The sequence below is a fragment of the Cydia amplana genome, chromosome 19, assembly GCF_948474715.1.
Source record: "Cydia amplana chromosome 19, ilCydAmpl1.1, whole genome shotgun sequence".
NCBI classification, from domain to species: domain Eukaryota; kingdom Metazoa; phylum Arthropoda; class Insecta; order Lepidoptera; family Tortricidae; genus Cydia; species Cydia amplana.
Window position 1 is genome coordinate 4,835,764 of NC_086087.1, and position 13,630 is coordinate 4,849,393.

The 13,630-nt window shown below is 38.3% G+C and overlaps 1 protein-coding gene across 1 annotated transcript in view; it reads right to left on the reverse strand.

The window, feature by feature from the left end:
• Nucleotides 1-13,231, reverse strand: part of LOC134656783 (RIMS-binding protein 2) — a 37,534-nt gene extending 24,303 nt beyond the window's left edge. The window contains exon 1 of the mRNA XM_063512307.1: nt 12,429-13,231. The gene's annotated coding sequence lies outside the window, so the exon portion shown is untranslated. The remainder of the gene's footprint in view (nt 1-12,428) is intronic.
• Nucleotides 13,232-13,630: the final 399 nt, after the last annotated feature.

The window sequence follows — 13,630 nt, forward strand, 5'->3', positions numbered from 1 at the left end:
AACGTCAACAATTCCTTCCTAGGCACATATTATATACTAAGATCAGCAAACGAACATTCTCATGAGATGGTCCATTTCCAAAAGCGCTTGGTAAAGTGAATTTGTTACTAGTTTACTACTAGATAAATAAAAGATTTCGTATTTATTGAAGCAGCAGAAGCCGCCTACTTTTCTGGCTGCCAGGGAACGATGTCTAGCCTAACATGGATATTGAAGTCGCCACGTCGTCTAGCCAAAATAATCTATTGACCCTGAATTAAAAACAAGTGATTCTCTCCTTTGCGGTTTAACGATTTTCTTGGCTTACATTAACCTAGCTATTTTTAGGGCTCTATTGTTTTGCTTTTAGAAGTCATCGTCACAAAATTTACAAAGTGGCAATTGACGTGATTTCGCCAATTACCAAGAATATAGGTATGTACATAACACTTTTCTGTCACTTTCTCGAGTGAAATAGGCCCCCATTAATGACAAGGTACTTACCTAATTAATAAGTATTTTTATGGTAACTGACTTACATCAACAGCCGAGAGCAAACACATTATGCATGAGACATTAAATTAATATTAGGTACTTAGTATCAGGTAATATTCGTTTTCTCTGAGTAATTTTAATATTTTAGAAGATTCGGTGGTTCTAATTATCAGAACTTATGTACCCTACCTAGTTATTATTATAAGAACTGTAACTTTCAAATAAGTAAAGAATGACTTATTAGGTACTTAGTGGGTACCAGTTTAATTCTCTCTTCCGCTTCCTTTTTTAAGTTTTCTACTTCTACAGAATGTTGCAACTAATAGCATGCTATTTTAGAATGATTTTAGATCATTGCTGGCTAAGTAGAAACAAGTCATTAAATCGATCGACCAAATGCTGCAATGTATTGCAAATCACATGCGAATATTTGTGACGTTTGGAAAGGTCATTAGAAGACATACCCATTTGTTACCACTTCTTAAAACACCCGAATATGTACCAAATGATAATCAACAAACATGAAACACAAAATGTTCCCAACATTACAGAATCAGACACGAGACGTCGCCACTCCGTCTCGCCGGGTCACCGGGGGCGGCCCGGGCGCCTCAGACGCGCCGGCGACGCCCGAAGGACGCTTCTATAGCAGGTGGGCGACCCGGTTGGTACAGGAATTTGATATCCGAGTCGAGTTTGAGAATTGATTTTGTTGATCTTTTTAACAATTCGAATTCGCGACGCTTTTATATTAGTTTAGTATTGGTGCATGAAAAATGCAGTAAAGATCGGTTTTCCTAGGATAGCGGTGCCGTCATATAGCGGCCGTCTCCATACTAAATAATACGGCTAAATATGGATGTCGTAGTATTTGTATGGAGACGGCCGCTATATGACGGCACCGCTATCGGAGGAAACCAAAGCTTTAATGTGGTCAATGTGGCTAATTCCGTCATATGGCCTATTCTGTCCATTAGCGTTTTACTCGAAAAAGTGAAAAACTAACAAAATTGATAAATTCATCGACAAAGCAGCGATTGTTTGTATAGTTCGTTTTTTAGCATTAGAAAGAACTTGAAAGAAGATAAGCGATTTTGACATGTCTTTTAATTGAAAAACACTTTTTAAAAATCAATAACTATTACTTATGAAAGCAGAAGACTATAAAAGATCGTATTAGATTCATAATTGTTACATATTTACCGTAACTTATTTTTAAAAAGTGTTTTTCAATTAAAAGACACATCAAGATTGTTTACCAAATTTCTAATGCTAAAAAAAACGAAGTATAGTTTCAGCAATCAAAATCAAATTGGTTTTATTCCGTCGATTGAAAATTTAAGAAATATACGTTCGTGGACGGAATAGGTCCTATGACAGAATTAGCCACATTGACCTTAAGATATTTAGATATCAATTATATTTTCTGCAGCTCGATGTCGACTCCTATCCGTCCAAAGGACGTCTTTCAAGGAGCAGGTGGGAGATTGGTGGGCGACGATCCAATTGGTCCAGAAATCTGATATCCAAGTAGAGTTTGTGAGTTGATTTTGTTGATCTTTTGAAGAATCAGAATTTGTGTACGCAGCTGGACGCAGTCAATAAACAGTAGGTAAATAGACACACTTTCTATTTTTATACCCGTATAAAACTATAAAGAGTAGGTAATTTGATTGTGACGTCACATGCTAGTGTTTCATATAAATTCCATAGTAGCAAAATCGTTTTGACAGATCGAAAAAAGTAACTGATATGACTAATAGAGTCAAATACCCTATAGTTACATTTACAATAGGTAAATGTGTAAATAGGAAGCAGCCAATAAACTGTAGGTAACCGTCATTCCCTTTTCAGTCGCGCTCTGCTCGTTTTACCAAAGATTAAGTAATCTTATCTTGTCCCGAGGGTGCTTTAAACGGAGAATGTAAAGTGTTACTTTTACTGCACACGTTAGAGATCGGAAGGCCGAAGCCGAGTCCTAATTCCGGGATTACCTGGAACCATTCCAAGCTCCGGAGGCACAAGGGACCTCACGGAAACGTTTTATTAAAATCTTAGTATTCTAAGTTTCTCATAAGTGGCTACTTATCGTAGGTTTTTTTACATTTTTAATTGTTTCACTGCTATTTTTTAGCTAGCCATACCTAGAGTCCGTCTCAGCTAGCTTAGACCAAGAAAAGTCTGCAGCGATTTTGATAGCCCACGCAGTGTTATTTACACGTCATAAATGCATAGAAGCTTGACGTTTAAAATTACACTTGCACTGCGTGGGCTATCAAAATCGCTGCAGACTTTTCTTGGTCTGGCAGGACAAAGTGAGTGTCATTATAAACGTCATATTTTCATTGAAAAAATTAAATGAATGATGATGATGACATGACCACACTTTGTAATTGCAAATGCCTCAGTAGAGTTAGCTTAGTCCGACTCTAAAATGATAATCTTATGAGGGTACCGTAATCAAAAATCCGTTATACATAAATAAATAATAACGATTTCCGATTGTGCTGTTTCTCTGTGTATCTTCTTCTCTATCACTTCAATAGAGAAGAAGATAGACGATTTTCGAGTTTCGATGTTCGATTTAAGCGTCCTGAGGAGCTATCGCGAAAATTCGCAAATTGCGGGGATCTTTCTCTTGTACTCCAATGAAGGCGTAATTAGAGTGACAGAGAAAAATACCCGCAATTTGCGAAGTTCGATTTTCGCGGGTATAGCTCTGGGGGTCTGGGGTGACCGGGATTGCTTGCGATGCCAAGCATGCGCGGACACTGCAGCGCGTTCTTATTATCAATTTAAGTTCAAAACTGCCAGCTGCTGCGAAACTTTTTAATACCTTATTTTATAGCGGCTAGTTTTTGCACGTATAATCAAACCTTTTATTGTAATATACGTTTACTAGCGACCCGCCCCGGCTTCGCACGCGTTAACAAATTAACACATTATACATATATAAACCTTCCTCTTAAATCACTCTATCTATGTATATAAAAAACAGCGTCAAAATCCGTTGCGTAGTTTTAAAGATCTAAGCATACATAGGGACAGACAGACAGCGGGAAGCGACTTTGTTTTATACTATGTAGTGATACGTGATGTAGGTACCTAATTACCTATAAAAGTATGTATACTTTTATATTATGATGGTAGTAAAATTACAGAACGCATTTATGGTCAAATATAACGGATGAGTGGGTCACACTACAATATTTTAAATCGTATCCAGTAACCTCGTCCTGACCAGTTTTAATAAAAACAATATTATTGTAAGTACGGTAGGTCTTGATCAGAACTTTCAGTGCCAATGCCAATGTGAGCCCTCTAAGTTAAAAGAATGCTCCAAAACGAAAATACTAGCGTCACAAATTGGTATTCTTGCGTCCGCACCCCATTTTAACTGCAATATCGGTAATAATCGGCGGTCGAATTCGGCGAGCCAAATCGGCGTTTGCACGTCCTGATTTGATCGGACAATTCATCAGATTGGCGAAAAATTGTCTCGTCTGGACACAGCTTTAATAAAAACGGAAATTTCTTTAATAATGTTAAGATTAGAGCTGATGGGGGTAATGTGGTAGGTTCGAATCAACAATGATCCGGCTAAAGGATGACCCACGCTAGTCCGCGCCGGGGTCGGGCCGGAGCTTTAGGTGTTGCGTTTTTGGAAACCACGTGATCGCCGATCAGCCGTCATAGAGAATGACGTGACAGACGCCTCGGTCTAGCTTTACCCGGATCATTGTCATCCTTTAGCCGGATCATAATCCACGGGCATAGAGAAATATAATAAGACAAGAGTGCTCACTCCATACATCAGTTCAGACTATTAATTTCAGTGTCTACATCTAGCATCGAGTAGCGGAACTATCAGTACTGCTACTTGACAATAGATGTAGCACCGACCACCGACAGGAAAGTCTTATCTCAACAGCATAAGACTTTCCGGCCGGTGCTACATCTATTGTCAAGTAGCAGTACTGATAGTTCCGCTACTCGATGCTAGATGCTAATAGTCTTTTTGGTACTAAAACTGATGTATGGAGTGAGCACTCTATGTATTTTTTTCTCTATGTCCATGGGTCGATATAAAATTTGGTGATAGATATATAGAGTTCCCTATTCTGTATCAAGTGTATCATATAAGCGCAATTTCACCGTAATTCCTTATAAAATCTTACTGCATCGTTGCATGTCTAGCAATAGCCAATTAGTGTTTTTTGCGAGTATGTATGCAATTACTTATTGTTAAATTAGACTTATTTCGTTAATGCCTAAAAAATTAACACAAAGAAGTGAACTGGACACGGAATTCGTAAGTCTTCTTTAGAGTCGCGTGCGGCAGTTATCGATTCCATACTTTTATGCAGCGTAAGCGGTAGGGGTAAGGACCTACGTCGATTGTTAGTGAATAAATACGTCTTGCATGACGTTACAACTGTATGAGGTTGTAACAACGTTATTTTTGTTTTAATGCCAACAAAAACCTGATAAAGTAGCTACGAGAATGAGTCGTTCAACATGTGCGAGACATCCTGGAACGCCTGGAAAAAGACATCCGGCTCGAAGGACCAATTTTATGTGCGAGACAATATGAAATTAAATGGCCCTGGTCCTGACCGTGTCACCACACACGTCCTGACGTGTGTGTGTGTGTGTGTGTGTGTGTGTGTTTTAAAAAACAACTCACTGCAACTTGTATTAAATTTATTTTAACTCCACTAAACTTATAACATTTTTACATCTTGACAACTTAACTGTTTCTATTCAATTGTTTCCTTTCATAGACAAGAGAAAAGCAAAAAACCTAAAGAGTTTTAATACATTATAATTTGTGTTCGGTTCTGAACACAACAACATGATCTGATTACTACCTTTATTAATAGTCAATTTGTTCATATCTTTTTAGCATCTCACCAGCTCTGACTGTACCTACTTCGTTCAGTTCTTGCTTTGCGAATTTCTACTTTTGTCTGCCCCAAATGGGACGATATATTTAAATTGCGTCTACGCTTAGGTTAATTTTCAATTAATAGATAGGAATTCACGTCATATACCTTTTGTAAAAAAGTTAATATCATTAATACATAGTTGCACCGTCTTATAATTTGTTACAATTAAGATCCTAAGCGATTTTTACTTCACTGCACAAACTTGAAATTACAGTACTGCTAGAAATTACACTAAAAAATTTCACCCGAGTATTAACCATTATATCTTTCGCAAAAACCTTTAGCTAACCTCATTAGTCTTTTAAGACGTCTAGACAGGATGAGGGTTCAAACCCAGCCAGACTAGCGTGATAACGATAACCGTTAGGCTGATTCTCATTTCACAATCTGATATGGTTTTGATCTCATTCTGATACCGAGTCGTGTTATCAGGCATCTCACGCGCACTAATAAGAGCGAGCGAAATGCCTTATGAGAGGGCTCCTGTACGGATATGATGGTTCCACTTATCTATCGCGTCATGTGTCACGCACGAACGCACACTTGCGGATTTGCCCTAAGGATCAGTAGGCCCGGGCCTAGGGCGGCAAGACATTAAGGACGGCAGCAAGTCTGCAGTCTATATGATGGGTGCTGAGAAATAGGCGGTTAGTAGTTACTACAAGCCCTGGGGCCTGCCTAGGGCGGCAAAGACTGTAAATCCGGCACTGCACATGCTAATAAGTGACGGTCACGATGACGGACGATAAAAGTTCGATCGTCTTAAGACCGCTGATTGCATGTCGTCAGCACCAATCAGGGTTTGCCATGAACCCTGATTGGTGCTCTAGATCACGGTCAAACTATTAGTATCAAAATAACATGAAAACCATATAAAAATTTTATAACAGAACCGGTTTCTCAAAGATTATCCCCCGAGTCCATCGGATAAATCTTACTCGCTCAATCCATCAATATTTTGACGCGCAGCAGATCACTAATGGCTTTTGAAGTGATCCGATGATACGTGCTATTCGGATTTCTCGAATGTCGGGATATTATGGAGCTACTTTTTCAGATAAACGATACTGTAATTATCATGATACTGGGACCCTGGGTGATATGGATATGGTTGCCATATTCGCCGGCTGAGAATACGTTTGTGTCATATCCATATTTGAGCAAAATCGTTTTTTAATGATTTCTAAAATACAAAAAAATATGCTATAACTGACACTAATCTGTTTTTGGGAAATCATATTTTTCAAAAATGTTGTGCCAAATCCGCATTATACTATAGGATAATTACACTCTGTTAACAGAAAATTATCACAAAAGTGTGACATACATATATATCCAAAACGTTTGTGTCATATCATACATTGTACGTTTAACATTTACTCATCTAAAACGGATATGCCAATAATAAAAGTGCTCTTATTTCATGATTACCACTATATTCACAATATTTGTATAGTACCTACTATAAATAGTAAACATATGTGCCTAAATGATAAATAAGTTTAATATTTCCTAAATGTAAAACTTTTCGAGAATTTTTTTTTTGCTTCTTTTCGCTCTCCTGTAAACCAATGTAAGTGGCGTATGGCACAAACGTATTCTCACCCAGCGATATATTTAACATTTTTCAATTAAACAAAACATGCTTGTAAGAGAGTACGGTCTGTCTTACACGACCGTGATATCGATATCGCTAGCTACAAAATTGGCCACGTTGGGAACGTTACATCTGTCGTTTTCTTGAGTCAAATTGGGCCCCTATGCGTGAGTCAAACTATGTATAATTGTATATTGTAATTGCAATTACAAAAAATTTAAATGGGATACTTTATATGAAGATTTATATTTCTGTTCTCGTGAGCGTAGGTCTATGTAGAACCTATCGATTTCTAGTCATTACGCATAGACATTTATGGAAGTACAATCATGGACATGTACCAGTGTTAATGATTACTGTTCTAATGCGTGATTGAATTGTATAGAGTACATAGAGGTCTATAAATGTACAAGGTGATGCTATCGATTGATTACATCATTTAAAGGAAAGTTAACTCGAAGGCCAAGGCCGAACTAGATACAATTGGATTGATTTCAAAGGGTTACAGGTACACAATTAGGCACCAAATAGTACCTACTACCTAGTAAATATATATGCTTTGTAATTCAACGGGACCATTGTTGCCAGCGTCATGAAGACGTTCGGGCTAGCTACGGGCACTTTTAACTTGTCTGCCTTGTTTCAGTTTGGGCAAAAATTATTTCGTATGTCCGGATGTTCTTCTCTACAGTTCTCCAAAGCTTGTAACTTGTAATACAAGCGGATGTCACTTTTTGACAGCTTTTGTTAGAAAGGGACTTCCACTTGTATTACAAGTTACAAGCTTTTGATAAACAGGGCACAGGTCGCATTTCTCACCCGATTCTCGTAATTTTTTGTAAGCAGGTAGTTAAATAGTTTTATTGTCTGCAGTTTTTGGAATTTTATCAAAATGGGGAAGTCATGTGGGTTCGTGAGGTCTACAGGCTCTACAGCTCACAGAGCCACTAGTAATATAATCGTTAAGATTAACAAAGCCTTATGCGGATTACATCACTTGTAGTCTTTACTGAAGGGAGATTAAAATGGTAGGAAGGATGACACACGCTAGAACGATCCGGGCCTAGGAGACCGACTCTTCGTTTTAATTCTAGAGTGAGTCATCCTTAAGTTAGTAATATGTTGTTTTTATTACCTAGCTATGCATGCTTTAATAGTTAGATTTAAGTACATATTTAACTATGTTAAAATAAATAAGAAAATATGTATTTATTTATATAGAAATTATTTCTATATTATTATTTATTATTTTTTTATTTATTTTTTTTTTTTTATCTAACGCCGATTCGTGACTTGAAAAATCTAAGAATCTAAAATGTCTATTAGTGCGTCTATAACAATTGCCGAGGTCTATCAAAAATATTTCTTAGGTGTTATAATTAAATAGAGAAGTGATAGGTATAATATAACTTAGTATGAAAGACATAAGAATGGCTTATTTGGACGAAATAAAGAACTACGACAGCCTGGAATGCAATTACAACGAGCTGGAATGCCTCATACTTATTATACCCACATAGGTACAATACCTACAGGCGTGACTCAAGATAGATATAGTGGATATATCAGATAGTACGAGATTAGTTGAGGGCCTACTACATTACACGGTCCCTGTCAACTATAGAGCCTTCAACCACTACGACTTTTACAATTCCAGGAATATGTAATTTTAGGCTTACCTATTCCTGAGATCGTAAAGAATAAAAAAATTGGTTTAAATATGATAAAAATATAGAGTCTGTGCGGAAAGAGAAGAGTCGCGGAATGTATGGGGCCCAATACATTCCACGACTCTTCTCTTTCCGCACAGACTCTATAAAAATACCTCGTTGTTGCTACATGTAGGCCGAGGCGAAAACACAAAAGGAAATGAATGGATTCTGAATGATGTATGGTTCAAGTATCAACTTATCCAAATGGGATATTTCTGCTTAACCGCGTCCATTTGCCTCCCGTTATTTATCTTCATGCAAGAAGCACTTGTCGTTTAAAGACGTCCCTCGTTTCTTGGTGTCATCAATCTTGTCGCATAAACATGTCGGCAACAGCCCCGTTTTTAAACATGTCCTCAATCGACATCTAAATATGATGTATGGATTAAGCATTCGCTGATTTATCTTCATGGTCGGTGTTGTATTGTACCTACAGAGATGTAAGTTTAGGTACCCTGGGGCACAGTACGAGTATGTGCCTAATGCGAGATCTTTCGAACAGAGGGTCAACTGGTTTAATGGTAGAATTAGAATCGCATGCGATTTTGCGGAATTTAGTCGATCGATTGAAAATCGCTTACGATTTATTGAAAGGTGTAATCCCTAGCAAATAAAATAACCCTACCCTAAACGCTAAAACACTTCCAAAAGTACGAACAAAAATATTATACCAGAACTAATACAGAATAAAATCATAAGGCTGGCAAATTTACATTTAAAAGTAAATTGTAGGTATGTAGAAATGTACGAGTATATGTACCTGTTTTAGCGGTCAAGACTTTTCTGATTTTGTTGCTATTAAAAGGAAAAACCATTGTTTTTACTTTCACGTTTATTTATTTGCCCGTTGACATGGTACACCCTGAGAGGCTACTGCGAAAAACTGTATTTCGCAAATTTCGGGGATCTTTCTCTTTTACTCCAATGATGGCGTAATTAGTGACAGAGAAAAATGCCCGCAATTTGCGAAATTCGGTTTTCACGGTAGCCCCTCTGTAACCTATGTGTATGATAATATCTTCATGTTGACATCAATTGACGTTGAAAGTTGGTGGGAAAAGCTCGTGCAAAGCCCTAATCTTCCTTATCTTTATCAATTACACGAGCTGTCATCGCTAGGAGCGTTATCACACGAGGTAATAGATACCTACCGCCCACGCAAATCGATATGATGCAAAGCAAATTTAGGGTTTTTTCAGCTTTCAAGTAAAACCGGCCAAGTGGGAGTCGGACTCGCGCACGAAGGGTTCCGTCCTATTACGCAAAAAATGTGTTTGTTGTAATATTGGTTAATGTTAGTACTAACATTGTTAGTGAGTATGATTTAGGTATTGGTATGAGTATGGTAGGTATAGGTAAAAACCGGCCAAGTGCTAGTCGGACTCGCGCACGGAGGGTTCCGCACCATCAACAAAAAATAGAGCAAAAAAATCGTGTTTGTTGTATGGGAGCCCCCCCTTAAATATTTATTTTATTTTATTTTTAGTATTTGTTGTTATAGCGGCAACAGAGATACATCATTTGTGAAAATTTCAACTCTCTAGCTATTCATGACATACAGCCTGGTGACAGACGGACGGACGGACGGACAGCGAAGTCTTAGTAATAGGGTCCCGTTTTTTATCCTTTGGGTACGAAACCCTAAAAATGATGAGGTCACATCAAAAATATTACACTATGTAAAATTATGCAAGTCTCGCAACACAGTTCTTATATGTACTTACTACAAAATTTTTTATTGAGTATTTGTATTATTTTAGCCCCGGCTAAAATAATACACCCCCCGGGGTGTGTGATGTGTCTTGATTCCCACAGACCAATTTTAAAACCGTGGAGGAATACATTTTATAGTTCTTAAATAAAGATGAGTAGGTTTGATGTTCCACCACTAACTATCCATGAAAACAACTAACTAACCTTAACTAACTTTGTCATAAAACCGACATGTGTTGTGTGTGTTTTAGTTAACTTTGTCATAAATTGTTACCTAATAGCAATTAGTTAACTATGAATATGTTATATAGTGACCGTATTAATTTAAGACCTTTATTTTGAAAGCTTTGCAAGATATTTGTGAGTAAAACAGAACGCAAGTACCCTCGGGGCCCGATTCGGATTTTGAAATAGACATCTATAAGATATCTTTTAGTCATCACCAAGATACGATAACGATATGTTTAATATCTAACCTGCCAAATTGACATTTGCGCGATTCTGGAGATACTCTTGAACGATTTACACAAGATATGGCTTAGAGATCTAATTCACATCTATTAGATATCTAACTCTATCTAACGTAAAAGTGACATTGGTTGCCCGAATTGCACTGCAAAAGAGAACTAGTTGAAATCTAAACTATAACGTATCTAGAATAGATCTAGTACGTGTCGTCTCTTGTGAATATCTTGAAGTTCGAATACGGCAATAGGTCCCTGCTCAAAGTAGGTCACCAATAAAAGTTACCAAAACAACATCTGGACCCCAGCGCAGCACGTACGGATTATTAAACTGATTATTCAGGATCAGGAATGGATACATGTAAAATACAATTATTAACCCTTAAATGCATAGATTGCATAGTGTAAGTGTAGCCTAATACACAACAAAAATACAACATTTGTTCGTGTATATTATTTCAGTACATATTCCGAATTTTTACTTAGACACAGTATTCTTATTTACCTATATATTTTTTGTTATATGTAAAAATCGTTTAATTATCAAAATTTAAATAAATTACATTTGTTTTAAGACGAATTGTCGGAAAACTTGGAAAATCCCGGAAGTTGATGATTTATGTAGTATGTGATTTTGAACAGATTTTTGTAATGTCGTAAAAGTATTTATATATATAATGTCAGTAGGTATATATTGTGTCGTATGTTCCATCGTAGCTTCAAAATTACTGAACTGATTATTGTAAATGAGGTTTCAATCAGTTAATTTGTATCACGCAGAGCTATCATAGGCTACACATTTAAATCGACTTTTAACTCGTAATAAGGACATTTTATTTTTCTTTTGCGTATAAACCGTAGGTAGTCGGGTTAAAGTTTTGCAAGATCTTCTGAAAATGTACTATTGTATGATCAGAATACAGTCCTAGCTAAATTTTTCTGCATTTATTAAGTATGCTTTGAAATTTTAAAATACAAATTTAAGAAGCCATAACCCGTCTGTGACCCACTAAGTTGACCTAAAACAGCTTGAAACAACGGCTCTTGTAGTATAGCGCTTGCCTACCTTGTTTTACACACTGAAACAATAAGTAGCTAACAAAAATCAGGATTTAGCAAAAACCATCAAACCTTTAATACAGAAAGGTCATCACAAATGCCAAGTTCATCAAATATAGAAGGCATCCAAAACAATAAGGAGATTGATCAATACAACGGTTGCCTACAGGGAACCCAACTATTTACAGGCGCGATACCTACAGGCAATATGGCGGCCGGCTGGCTCGTTACTTTCACATTACCACTTCTAATCGGTTTCTCGGGCTATTCCACAGGAAATATAAAGAGTTTTCTCGCAAAAGATAACGAGGCGATCGATACAGGTCGCACTTCAATAGCCACTTGTACTTTACACGAATCAGAACAGCTACGCTTTGTTATCGTTCATATCCTTACATTTATTATAAGCTTCACGCTCGAGGAGTACTTAGCTACGGGTGGGAGTTCACTAGTTACTCACCGAAGCAGCTCCTTCCGCGGATTACATGGGATCCAGAGCACAATGCACCAAGCTGGCGGGCTAGATCGTGTTACAGTTGCACCTTCGAGTGGGCACGTCCTCAGCTTGCGTAACATTTATGTAACAGGACACATGCCTCACGCGAGCCAAACCGCACCGTCACAGGCTCGCGGCCCAGGCCTCGGCCTACATCCTGCCATTTTGGAATCGAGGCGGGCGCTTGGGGCGGCGGCGCGGGACCCCCGAACCGTGATCACAGCGCGCGTCCTCGGCTCGCGGACCACGGTTTCTATGTTATAACCGGGATGTCACAGCGGTCACTACGTACGGAGGGAAAATAAAAAAGTGTGAGTCGGTCGGGCGGAGCGGTCGGCCGGCTGTAAGGGGCACATGCCTGCCGCTCGATAGGCGGGCGCAGGCGCGGGGCGGCGGCGGCGCCCTGTGACGTCACACCGCACTCGCGTCGGGCGACGCTGCTCAATGGGCTGCCGTGCTCACTCCGGCCCCACACGCCTTCATTATTTAACAATCACTGTCACTCCGTACCATGACCGATGACCGACTGCAATCAGATCTACTAACTCGGTTTCATCGATTTTATGGAAATTCGATTCGGTTCATGTTTTAACGAATGCAGCTTCGAGGTGGCGTAATGACTGCGCATAATAGTATGGAAATGAGGTGACAAGGGGAGTATTTTAATGGGCCACTAGACTATTTTAACGTTACCCTACACCGACGCGTTTTTGAAGGACACTGAATAACCCTGCGTCGTGAAAAATATTTGCATATCTCCTCTCCAAGTTATGTGAAGTTATGGACCCTTCATTACCTCCTTCATATTTAACCATGACATTCAGGCAATCAATTAATAGCAAACTGTTCTATATAATTATAAATTAAAACTACACTCGAAAGCTTACCGAATGAAAATTTTCCTTACAGCGTCCGTTCCCAATGTTTTTTAGGGTAGGTACTTATTACATTACCTTTCATTATTTAGGGCGGTATTCCACCTGTCCAATTTCTATGTCCCATGTGCGCAATCTCACTAAGCAAAATGTGAGATGCAAATACACATTGGACAAAGAAATTGGACAGGTGGAATACCACCCTTAGTTTATTTTATTTGATACCTACCAATCGGAATTGGTTAAGGAGAGGCATGGGTACCTTTTCTGATAGACGTATCTTGTCTTACA